Source organism: Bidens hawaiensis, unplaced genomic scaffold (genome assembly GCF_021521415.1).
Source record: "Bidens hawaiensis isolate Kalapana, Puna unplaced genomic scaffold, B.hawaiensis_p1.1 tig00025188_1, whole genome shotgun sequence".
Taxonomy (NCBI): domain Eukaryota; kingdom Viridiplantae; phylum Streptophyta; class Magnoliopsida; order Asterales; family Asteraceae; genus Bidens; species Bidens hawaiensis.
Window position 1 is genome coordinate 228,321 of NW_027494010.1, and position 11,416 is coordinate 239,736.

Sequence of the window (11,416 nt, forward strand, 5' to 3'; positions counted from 1 at the left end):
GTTCATCAATCTGATAAGGGAATCTTCATTCATCAGACTAAGTATGTGAACGACGTCTTGAGCCGATTCAAGATAACTGCCGGAAAAATCCCTTCAACTCCTCTTCCAGTGGGTCACAATTTATCACCGGATGAATTGGAGGATACCGTTGATCCGACCCTTTATCGTGCTATGATTGGTTCTCTAATGTATTTAACTGCTTCTCGACCCGACATAATGTTTGCTGTTTGTGTGTGTGCTAGGTACCAAGCTAGTCCCCGAGTGACTCACCTGGCAGCTGTCAAGCGTATTTTGCAATATCTATGGGGAAATCCTGACATCGGGTTATGGTACCCCAAAGATAATTCTTTCGATTTTACCGCCTACTCAGACTCAGATTATGGAGGATGCAAGATCAACTTCAAATCAACGACTGCAGGATGTCAATTTTTAGGAAACCGACTTGTTTCCTGGCAGTGTAAGAAGCAGACAACGGTCTCTACTTCAACCGCCGAAGCTGAATATGTTGCAGCCTCGAGTTGCTGTTCCCAGGTTCTATGGATACAACAACATCTTCGCGACTACGGTTTGAAGTTTCTTACTACTCCCATCTTGATTGATAATTCTGCTGCTATAAGTATCACCAAGAATCCTGTACAACATTCTAAAACGAAACATATCGAGATTCGATATCATTTTATATGGGATTGCTATGAAAAGAAATTAATTGATCTTAAGAAAGTACACACAGATTTTCAAAAAGCCGATCTATTTACCAAAGCGTTTGATAAAACACGTTTTACTTTTTTGCTTGGTTTAAATGAATTGAAGACCCTTGCTGAGATCCTAAAATTAGGATAATTATCTTTTAATTGCTTTATAAATTTCGTCATATTTTTTTTATGTTTTAGATTTTAGGGGGTGAAAAGTATAGAAAATACAAAAAGAATGTGCTTTCGTCTGTATAGATAAAATCCAAAAACATTAAAAAATAATATTGTGATTTCTGTTCTGTAATGCTTTCCTTTTAAATATCTTGAAAAACCAAAAACATTTTAAAATTTTGCAAAACCAAAAAGAATGTGTTTTATGTTTTGTACAGAAAAATCTGAAAAACCAAAAATATTGTGTTTTAAAGTTTGTACAGAGAAAATCCAAAAAAAAAATTTTTAGATTATTTTCTCGCTAAAAATTATGTCAGTTATTTAAGTTTTTGAAGCATGCTTGCATGTCTTGGTCCTATGATTCACTTGTGAATTGATGGTTAGCCATTTATTTATTAACTTAAGTTAACTGGGGCGATTAAATTTATCTTTACTTTGTTTTTATGCTCCTCAAAATATTGAGTTTTTGAAGCAAAAAGAGAAAATGATAGTACATTGATTATTTTGACCCCAAGTTCAGCAAAAAGTAAGCTTAAAAGACTGTGTGCTTAATTGCATTGGTGCATTGGTAGGTCTTTAAACAACCCAGTAGAGTAAAGTATGTGATATAAACATAAAGAAACGCCAAATTGAAAGGGGTGTTAGTCTCTAGCAAAAGTCTTGGTGAGGATGGCAGAAATGTAATAACCAGTCATACTCAAGCCTTATATTTGTTGATCACCCAAAAATCAAATAAAGCAAATAACAAGCGTTAAGTTTCTGGATATTGTGAGTCTTTATGCGGTTTAACCATCTGGGTATTCATATGCATGAATATTTCACTCGCTTTCTAGAGCAAACCCAAAGTCATTAACTTGATCACTGCTGTACCTCGTACAATTTACATTACTGACTTGATCAAAATCCGCTGTTAGTCATACAAATTGTTCCTCCCTTGCGTGCGTCTCAATACCATTAAGAAACGGACCCCAGGGGATACAATGTATGTAAGCCGACAGATGGACTCGTGCATACTCACTCACAGTTAAGGAAACTTGATGCATTGCTCAAAATTTCTACAATTGGTATCAAAAATTTTGATCAACAATATAATGGTTTAAGTCAAGTTGGGGTGATTTGGAAAAAATCAAACTATGCTTGAACCAAGATTAGAGGCTGATAATTTCTGATATTCTGTGCTCTAATTGAACTATTTAATCATATCACAAAAATACTTGAATGTGTGTTATTAGATTTATGTGGACAACAATACCAATGACCGACTTATCTCCAGTCATAATATCGCTGAAATATAAATCTGTGATGGAAGGGCAATTTAGTCAATATGATTCTCTGCTCAAACTCGACAAAATTACAAAAACATGTACTGCTTTTGGTAAAATCGTTGAAAAAGGCAAAAAGATTGTCTATTTTTAATTGTTCGGATATTTTTTCTGTAAATACATTCTTTAATTCTTAATTTTTTACAAAATACCAAAAATAGTTTTGGTCTCTTTATACAAAATATTTAAATAAAATTTAAGTTATGTTTCAGAAATCTGAAACAATTTTAACTTATTAGTTTGTCGGGATATAAGGATTTCTCGATAATTTAACTTATTGATTTATTTCATTAATTTATTCATTTATTTATTTAATTTAAAATTAAATAAAAAGGGTTTAATTCGCTAAAATCCATTCGTTATTTATGGATAACGAACTAGGTGATTCCTTAGCGAACTAGCATCTGGTTCGCTAACCTAATTCGCTTCCGCACTTTGTAACGAATCATCCCTTCGTTATACATATTTAACGAATCATGACACGAATCGTGTCTTGATTCGCTATCTTTATTTAACGAATCACATTGTGATTCGCTAAAATAAGGTAACGAATTGAGTTAGCGAATGGACTAATTCGCTAACCTTTAAATTAAACGAATCGTCTGATTCGTGCAAGCTATACCTAGGGTTTCGTGAATCGCTATATAAGACAAGATAACGAATAAACATTTCACTGTTCGTCTTCTTTCTTCATTTTTAAGAAACTGTTCAAATTCTCTCTGATATTTTCGATCTTTGTGTTTGAACATTTCAAAGATTAATTTGAGTGTCTAAGGTATACATGTCTTTGGCGATATCATTTTCGTCAACAATGACATTGATTTTATTGTTTAATTATGTAATTTTAGAGGTTTAAGGGTTTTGAACTTCTGAAACCATTTTGTGTATAATTTATGTTTTTAATTGTCTGATTTTGATATAATTTTGATCGGAATCTCTTTCCGATACCCTTGGTGGACTCTAATCATCTTTTGATTATTGTTTGCTGGGTTAATTATGATTGTGTGTTCTTGATGGTTACTGTTGGTTCGTTGATCATTAGTACACTTAGGTAATGAGTCTCAATCTCATTCACCTACATTTACCAAGGTGTTTCCGAGCTCAACGAGCTGATTATCGTGATGGTTCAACGATGGTTATGGCCGAATTGAATCTGGGTTATGATGTTGACTATTATTGTTCTTGATAATTTTGACCTTGACTTTGTGAAGTCAAAGAAAAAGTCATAATTTTGACATTCGTTAGTCTTAGCGAATTGGAACTGTTCCGTGTCCAATTCGTTAAGATTTCACACGAACTAGCTTAGCGAATAAGACATCACACGAATCAGAGTTTGATTCGTTTAAAATATAACGAACTAGAGTTTAGTTCGTTAATTTAATTAGTGATTCGCTAAGTCCAGTTCGTTAAGTTATTTACTTGATAGCGAATTGCCTGATTCGTTATCTTTGTATAACGAATCAGTGTGATTGTTTAACGAATGACATTTAAAAAAAAATTATTATTAAATTAATTTTCTAATTAATTAACTAAATTGAATATTCAATTACTTTAATTAAAGGATTTAAATCATTTAATATGCGTAACTAGATTAAATACATATCTCTTTTGAATATATATGGTGTTATTTATTCTTATATACGGTTTTTAATTTATATAGTAACAATGGCTGATCAAGAACAACAAATTCAACCGCCACAAGAACAACCGTCATAGGAACAACCACAAGGACAACCACCACAACAAGCTCAACAGGCTGAAATGGTCTTATTACCGTTCGATAAGAAGCACAACATCTGTGCTTAAGTCGATCATGATGTGGCTGATTTAAGGACGTTCGGAGCGATGTTAAATTTCTTACGTCGTTCGAAGATACTTTATGCAATCACTGCTAAACCTAAGGTGTATCTTAGTATAATCAGGCAGTTCTGGAACACGGCGATATATGTTGAGGAAAGTAATTGGGTTAAAGCTACAATTAACCAACTTCCGATCACGATTGATGTAGAGGTCATTCGTCGGGTACTTAAATTTGACGATAGTGACGATTACCCGAGTGAATTTGATAGGACGCTAGTTCGGGGTCTATTCACAAGATTAAATTATGGGGGTGATATTCGTCGGTCCATGTTGAACAAGAATGGGTTGTGTCCACCTTACAAGTACTTGTTGCATGTCTTGCTTCATTGCTTGAGTGGACGTCGCGGTGGTTTCGATGAATGTAGACTGAGCCTACAATCGGCATTTTTTGCTTTAATCCTGAACAAGCCATTCAACTATTCAGAACTCATCTTTGATCATTTGAAAGAGCAAGTTCAGCAAAATCTACCGTCAAAGAAGTTTTTGATGTATCCACGCTTTCTACAATTAATTATTCAAGATTTGATACCGGATTTGGTGATTGATCGATCGTTGGTGAATGATGTTCTTGATATGGAACATATGAAAGCCAAAACGGTGCATCGGATGTTAATTTATCGAAAGGATAAGCCACAGGAAAAAGGATGATTGGCCATATAATCAACCCTGATTATGTATGTCCTCCTAATGAGCGCTGGATCCATGATGACTCGGATTCCGATACGTGAAGGGGGAGAAGGTGGGAACAATGATGGTGGGGATGATGATGGTAACGATGGTGATGATGCAGCTGGTGAGCGAGCTCTGAAAGAACAACAAGATGCAGTTGATGCTGCTCTAGCTGCCACCATAAAAGCTCAGCAAGAAAGAAAACGAAAGGGTAAGGCTGTAGCTACTGATGAGCCACCTAAGAAGCCCCGTGTGTCCTCTAGGGCTGGTGTAATTATTGGTGCACCACCACCTCGTCAATCAACTACTCAAAGCTCGGCGGTGCCACTAACTACTAGCACCCCGATGCTCACATTAACAACGACGATGGTGTCACATGAGAGGCTCGGCTTAATTCCTCAAACGGCGTTGACCGAGATGCCGAGGCCTCCTGCTGTGCTGTCAACCATTTCTTCCACAACTACAATGGGACCTCCTCCTCTGCCAACAACTACATTTCCTCCATCTCTGCCTAGTGATGTCTCTTTCATGAGAATCACTCGGCCTCAGGGTCCTATTCAACCAGTTCATCCATCTGTATACAATTTGTCACCTGGACGTCAAATAGAAATGCTGCTTAATCTGCTACACTTATATGAAAACCAAATGGCAGCTGACCGACTCAATCAATAACGACTCATGGAGAATCAAAGAAAAATGATGAGTTACATTTCGTTTTGTCAGAAGGAGACCAAGTCGCTGCGTGCGATTGTTGAGTCTCAGGGAGTGAAATTAAAAGAACAAGATGAGTTAATTTTACAATTAACTTGTAAAGATGATGCCCTCAAGAAACTCAAAAATGATGATGATGATCCTGACGAGTCTGATGCAGGAGATGAGCCTAAACAATCACATGGTTCATCCTCTGGTGCTGGGGTGAGTGGCACTGATGATTCAAACAAACAGATAATTTCATTTCAAGATCCAACAGCGGCCAAGCCGATAGAGATGATTGAGGCTAACACAGTAATATTTATTGATGAATTGGGGATAGTTAGAAGTATGATGAACAGAAATGAGATACAGATTGGTGAGTTTGTGGTTAGATCTTTGACAAGGTAGCAGATCTCGATTCTACTTGGGCTGAATGACGATCAGCTGACTACATTAGAGACTGAGCCCGATGTCGAAGTGATCAATGAGGAAGAAATGGAAGATGATCCGTTATTTATGAATACGGACTTTATTTATGAGAACGAAGAGATTGAAATGGAGGATGTTACTGCTGAAGAGTACCCGGACTTGTATCAACACGCAAATGATGATCAAGGTGCTCCGGTATTTCATGAAGACGTAATTAAAGAAACTGAGGACGACTTGGAAAAGATTGTGCAGCGAACGGTTCCTTCACTCAAAGAAGTGACTGATGATGATATTGAAAGATGGTTCAAACGCCAGAAAGTGGGTAAGATCATCAGTGCTTTTCGGTATGTAGATAAAGAAAGAAAGGATACTGCTGCTGCTTGGATTGAGGCAAATCAAATGACTACCTTCAAGACAGTTTCTAAGGTCCATGGTGACATTGTCTCCTGGTTCTATGATTCAGACCTGAAGGTATGTATTGTGAAATGGGAAAAAGGTGTGCAATATTACGAGAGGATAATGGATGTGTTAACATTACCGCGTTGGGATGTACGCACCCTCGCGAGACGTCCATTTATCAATCGTGTGGGCAACCGAACTGCTGAGTGGTTTCATCAACACTTACTGTTCGAGGTCAATCATGGCTTCAAGTTCTTCAAGCCCCAGGTCCCAAGACGTAAACGTACTGATGATATTGATTCGAGGACTGGCTGGAAGAAACTTGTTTTGAAAGTGAAGCCACCAAAGACAATGAAAGAGTTCCTGTGAAGACAATACCGCAAGATATTTATCTGTCTTTCAACCGTTGGTACTATGACAATCGTACTGGCGAGGCCGTTATTGTTCGTGGTCGAGGACTACAGACTGAGCTCATCAAGATAATCGATCCGATGTGGTTGGTTAATTTATCAAAGACAGACAATGACGTGCTACACAGGAAGCAAATTTTGTTTGAACGCCAAGAAGATTACGACCTGGCTATGCAATTCCAACGTGTTGTTCGAGTATGCCATGAACATGGGATTCATAGTTGCAGAGATTGGCAGACAAAGCGTTTCAAATAAATTAAAGACAAAGAGCTCAAGACGAGGGGGTGTCTGTTAGTGCACGGTTTTGCGTCTCGAGTCTTTGTAATTATCGTTAAATGTTTATTTGATTATTTTAATGTAATATTTAATGTTTATTTATCTAATTCGTTATGTTATGTCTAGTTCGCTAGGAATGTTAGCGAACTAAGACTAGTTCATTAAGGTTAGGTCTAGTTCGCTAGGAATGTTAGCGAACTAGGACTCTATAATGTATTCCCTCCTGATTCGTTAGGGGATGTGAACGAATCAGGGGGTGGTTCGTTAAGTTAATTTAAGTTAACGAAGGGGAAGATGGTTCGCTAGGGGATGTTAGCGAACCAGATCGTCTTATATAAATAGTGAACCACTGTTCACTTGTAAAGTGTTGAAGTTTTGAGAGAATTAACATTATTCAGAAATATTTAAGTATTCTCTCTCTCTCAAGCTTCACATTAATCTTATATTGATAATATAGATATTACATAACAATCAAACTGATGTATAAAAGAGTTAGATCCGTATAATCAATATCAACATATAGATCTGGATCAGATCTGAGTTATTGAATAGAACGAGTGTAAGTTAGGGGATCAAACAGCATCAGCGAGACTTGACAAATTGTCATGGATTGAAGTCATATGTTTGTGGTGCTTACTAACATACTTGTCTTGACATATTTTTGTGAGATCGTTATGTTAGACCATATAGATTCGATGTTGAAAATTATGCAGATAAGTCACACAAACTTTAGGTACTGATCATATATTTTTCAAGTGCATCCCTAGGCATGTTTTATTTAGGTAGCAGCTATATTAAACATTATGTTTTCATGCTAACCTCATAATTATAAAGTCATTGTCAAGGACAATTACATGTGTTGGTTCACATTTTATTTTGGATTAGTGTCCGGTAAGTCGCTGTTTAAGCTGCCAAAGGCCAGTAACTTGTTTCATAATTTTTACACTAGCCACAAATGTTGCATATAGAGAAACTTCCTCATGGAGCGTTGGTAATTACCAAAATAACTCAGATTGTGTTGCTTAGTGCCTTATCATCAGGGGAGAAAAGCTACTAAGTTGGTTGGTGTCCTCAAAAAAGAAGCTAAACCATTTATGCTATCCATTGTAGGATTAAAGCACTTGGTCACAACTGAAGATGAGATTAAATGTTAAAATCTACGAATATTTAGCGAAAAATGTATAGATTAAATTCAGCATACATAAGTTATGCTTATTAGATAGGACTGGTATCTTTGACATAGAGAATACTTCGAGAAAATATATCCACATGTAAGATCTTGAGGGGTGTAATCATATGCAATTTCATGAGTCACGCAATAGTTTCAAATCTTTTCCAACACTAGTCTAATTTGTAGACACTCTTTATTAAAGATAGATCAAGAGCTGAAAAAAACTATGATAACACTATTTAGATTCTGAACCCGAATCACACAAACATGTGTAGTGTGTGAGAATGAACATGTATTGTAAGGTATTCAATACATACAATCGAGTTTGTAAACATCTGCAATCTTAGTTTGTTCTAATACATATCCATATGTTGTTTAACAGTTAGCTTGTTTATATGAAATGGGTCTTTTAACAACTTTTTACAAATGAATACAATATAACCTTGTACCTACAAAGATTTAAACATATACAATATAACCTTGTACCTACAACTTTTTACACATGATGAGTGTAATGAAATATGTGATCATTTAAAGCCCATACAAGAGTTGAGAGTACTAATAACCAATTTTCATATGGTGGGGTCCCATTTTCTCATTTTAACACATTTTGTTTTCAAATACTTCAATGTTAAAACACCAACTTTGATAAACTGCTAAAATTTTAGACCAATTGGACAGTTTCTGTCAACAAACTGAGAGTTACATAGATATTCCGTACGTGGTGATCTAATGGCCAAAGGCCACCGCCAGCAGGCCTAACGCAGCCGTACAGAGTCCTTAAGCGCCTCTAAGTTTGGGGGAAAACCCACTCTCCTTAAGGCCCACTGGTGGTAAAACCCGGACGCTCTCATGATCGAACCAGATATCACAAAGATCATGGTCTTCCTTCATTGAGCCATCCATGTTATCCCCAAAATGTAGTATGTAGAGATCAAACCTAAGTTTTTATTGAAAAACTCAGGCTTTCTACTACTACTACACAACGTTGAAAAGAACTCTTGTATGTAAGCAACCAATTTAGAATCTTAATAAAGAAACTTTTTTGTTAAAATATAATGTTTTTCCCCAAATTGTCTAGTTTTTTGTGTTGAGATGGAACAACCCCAACTTTTTGGGGTTATAATTAAGTTACACACAACACAAAAATTGTAAGGCCCCGGTGCCCTACTTCGGCGTTGGATTTACTCATAAACACAACTCTAAATATCATAGTTAATTAAAAGTTTTCGCGGAATATGAAAACATCAGCCATTCCATACAAATAATTTCAAATCTTTTATTTAAATATTACATAGAACATCATAACACCTCTTCTTCAGATGCCAGCCTCTTCAGTTCGATGCCATGTGTCTTCCTCAAGCTAGCTGCAATAACCTATTTGCTTGCGTGCATACTAAAAGTCAGCTACGCTGAGTGAGTTCTAGTTAATCAGGCAACATACATTAAATTCTCATACTTGCATATACATATCATAAGATACATATTTATATACTTAACTTGTTTACTTTTCTTTCATACATACATACATACATTCATTCTTTCATACTTTCTTACTTTCATGCTTCCTTACTTTTATACTTTCATACTTTCTGTTTTAACTCATTTAATACATATATAACTATCTCTATGTTTTAAAAAGCATTCCGCCCTATAACCTCACAGATGTTATTAGGGTCTGGTCCCTAATATCACAGATATTATGAGGGCCTGGTCCATTTCCTCACAGATATTATAAGGGTTTGGTCCCCTCATTCTATACCGTCATTCAACCATACAACCATACGGCCATACATACGTTTCTTTTATTTATATATATACTTCTAACTCTTTCTACATTCGTTCAACATTTCTATATCATTCATATATCGTTCATAAAACATTTATATAGAATACACTTACCACGTAAGGTAAGTGTATTAACTAATAACATCGAGTATGCACACAGCCCCGAAAACATAACAAGGAAATGAGGCTATAAATTCACATGGGTCCTCCTCTTCTCCGACTTAACAGTAATATCATTCCTTAGTTGTGAACGGCTAACTATATAATAATTATAAGTATCAATTAACTACATAAAACTATATCATCTAATCAAATCATCATTCTAATCGAATCACAATTCTAATCGAATCTCAATTCTACTCGAATGAGCGTTCTAATCGAATAACCAATTTGATTCGATTACTTTGTCATTTTGATTCGATTACTTTATCAATTCGATTCAATTACTTTGCCATTCGATTCATCTCTCCATAACCCGATTCAAACATGTTTTTTTCATATCATTTCTTCCTAATCACATCTTTACATCCCGTTATGCCCGCTTTAATGATAAAACGAGTTATGAGCCATAACAAGTTCGTTTTCGTACTTTAACTCGGTCCAAACGTCACTCGTATTACCCGTTTCATTCCAAACAACTTGTTAATGTTCAATTTTACATTTTTCTCACATAATAAGGTCTGATTTACTATCCTACCAAGTTTCATGCAAAACCAACGTCGTTTACCTGCCCTTTTCACGAACCGAACACTACTCGTTTACCTGAAATGAACCAACTAACCCGTTTACTCACAAGTTCATTACTTTATCAATAATCGTGGCCCATTCTATCATCCTACCAATATTCATGCAAATCCGTACATGAAAAGTAAACCTTTTTAACAAAAACGTACCTTTGATGTTTATGTTTGAAATCACTCGAATAGTCCAAAACCATATCAAACGAACTAGGAATTGAGTGATTCAAGCGGCCACGGAACCGTCTCGACCCAATCTACAAACCCATCAGCTCTCCGTCTACGGAAAACGCCGCTACATTGGTAAAAAAAGCTGAACAGTTGCCGGAAAATTTCATTTTTAGTTGTTATGGTTTTGCTGATAAAAACCTAACTTCCCGACCTATAATCGAAGATCTGATATGTGGGAATAATTAATTATGTGCCATGAATACTCATTTAAAGTTTGAGACCGACCCAACGGTTAGATCTCTGGGAATCGTCGTGTCTTTGTGGGTTGTTTTCTCAAAAAAGGGAATTTTGGTAAGGAACGAATTTGGAGGCTAGGATGAGTATGAATGAGATTGTAGCTACATTTATAGAAAGAGGGTAGGGTTTCACGTTTAACATTTCATCTAATGCCACTTATTCCCCTCTTTTTTTAGATAATTACATTTATCTTCTAAGATTTAATTAAACCCAACTCTTTTAAATACCTACAAAACTTGGGATGTTACAAGTCTACCCACCTTATAAGAGGTTTCGTTCTTGAAACCTGCTTGGTCCTTGTAAAGGTAATACTTCATGTTTTCACATCCTT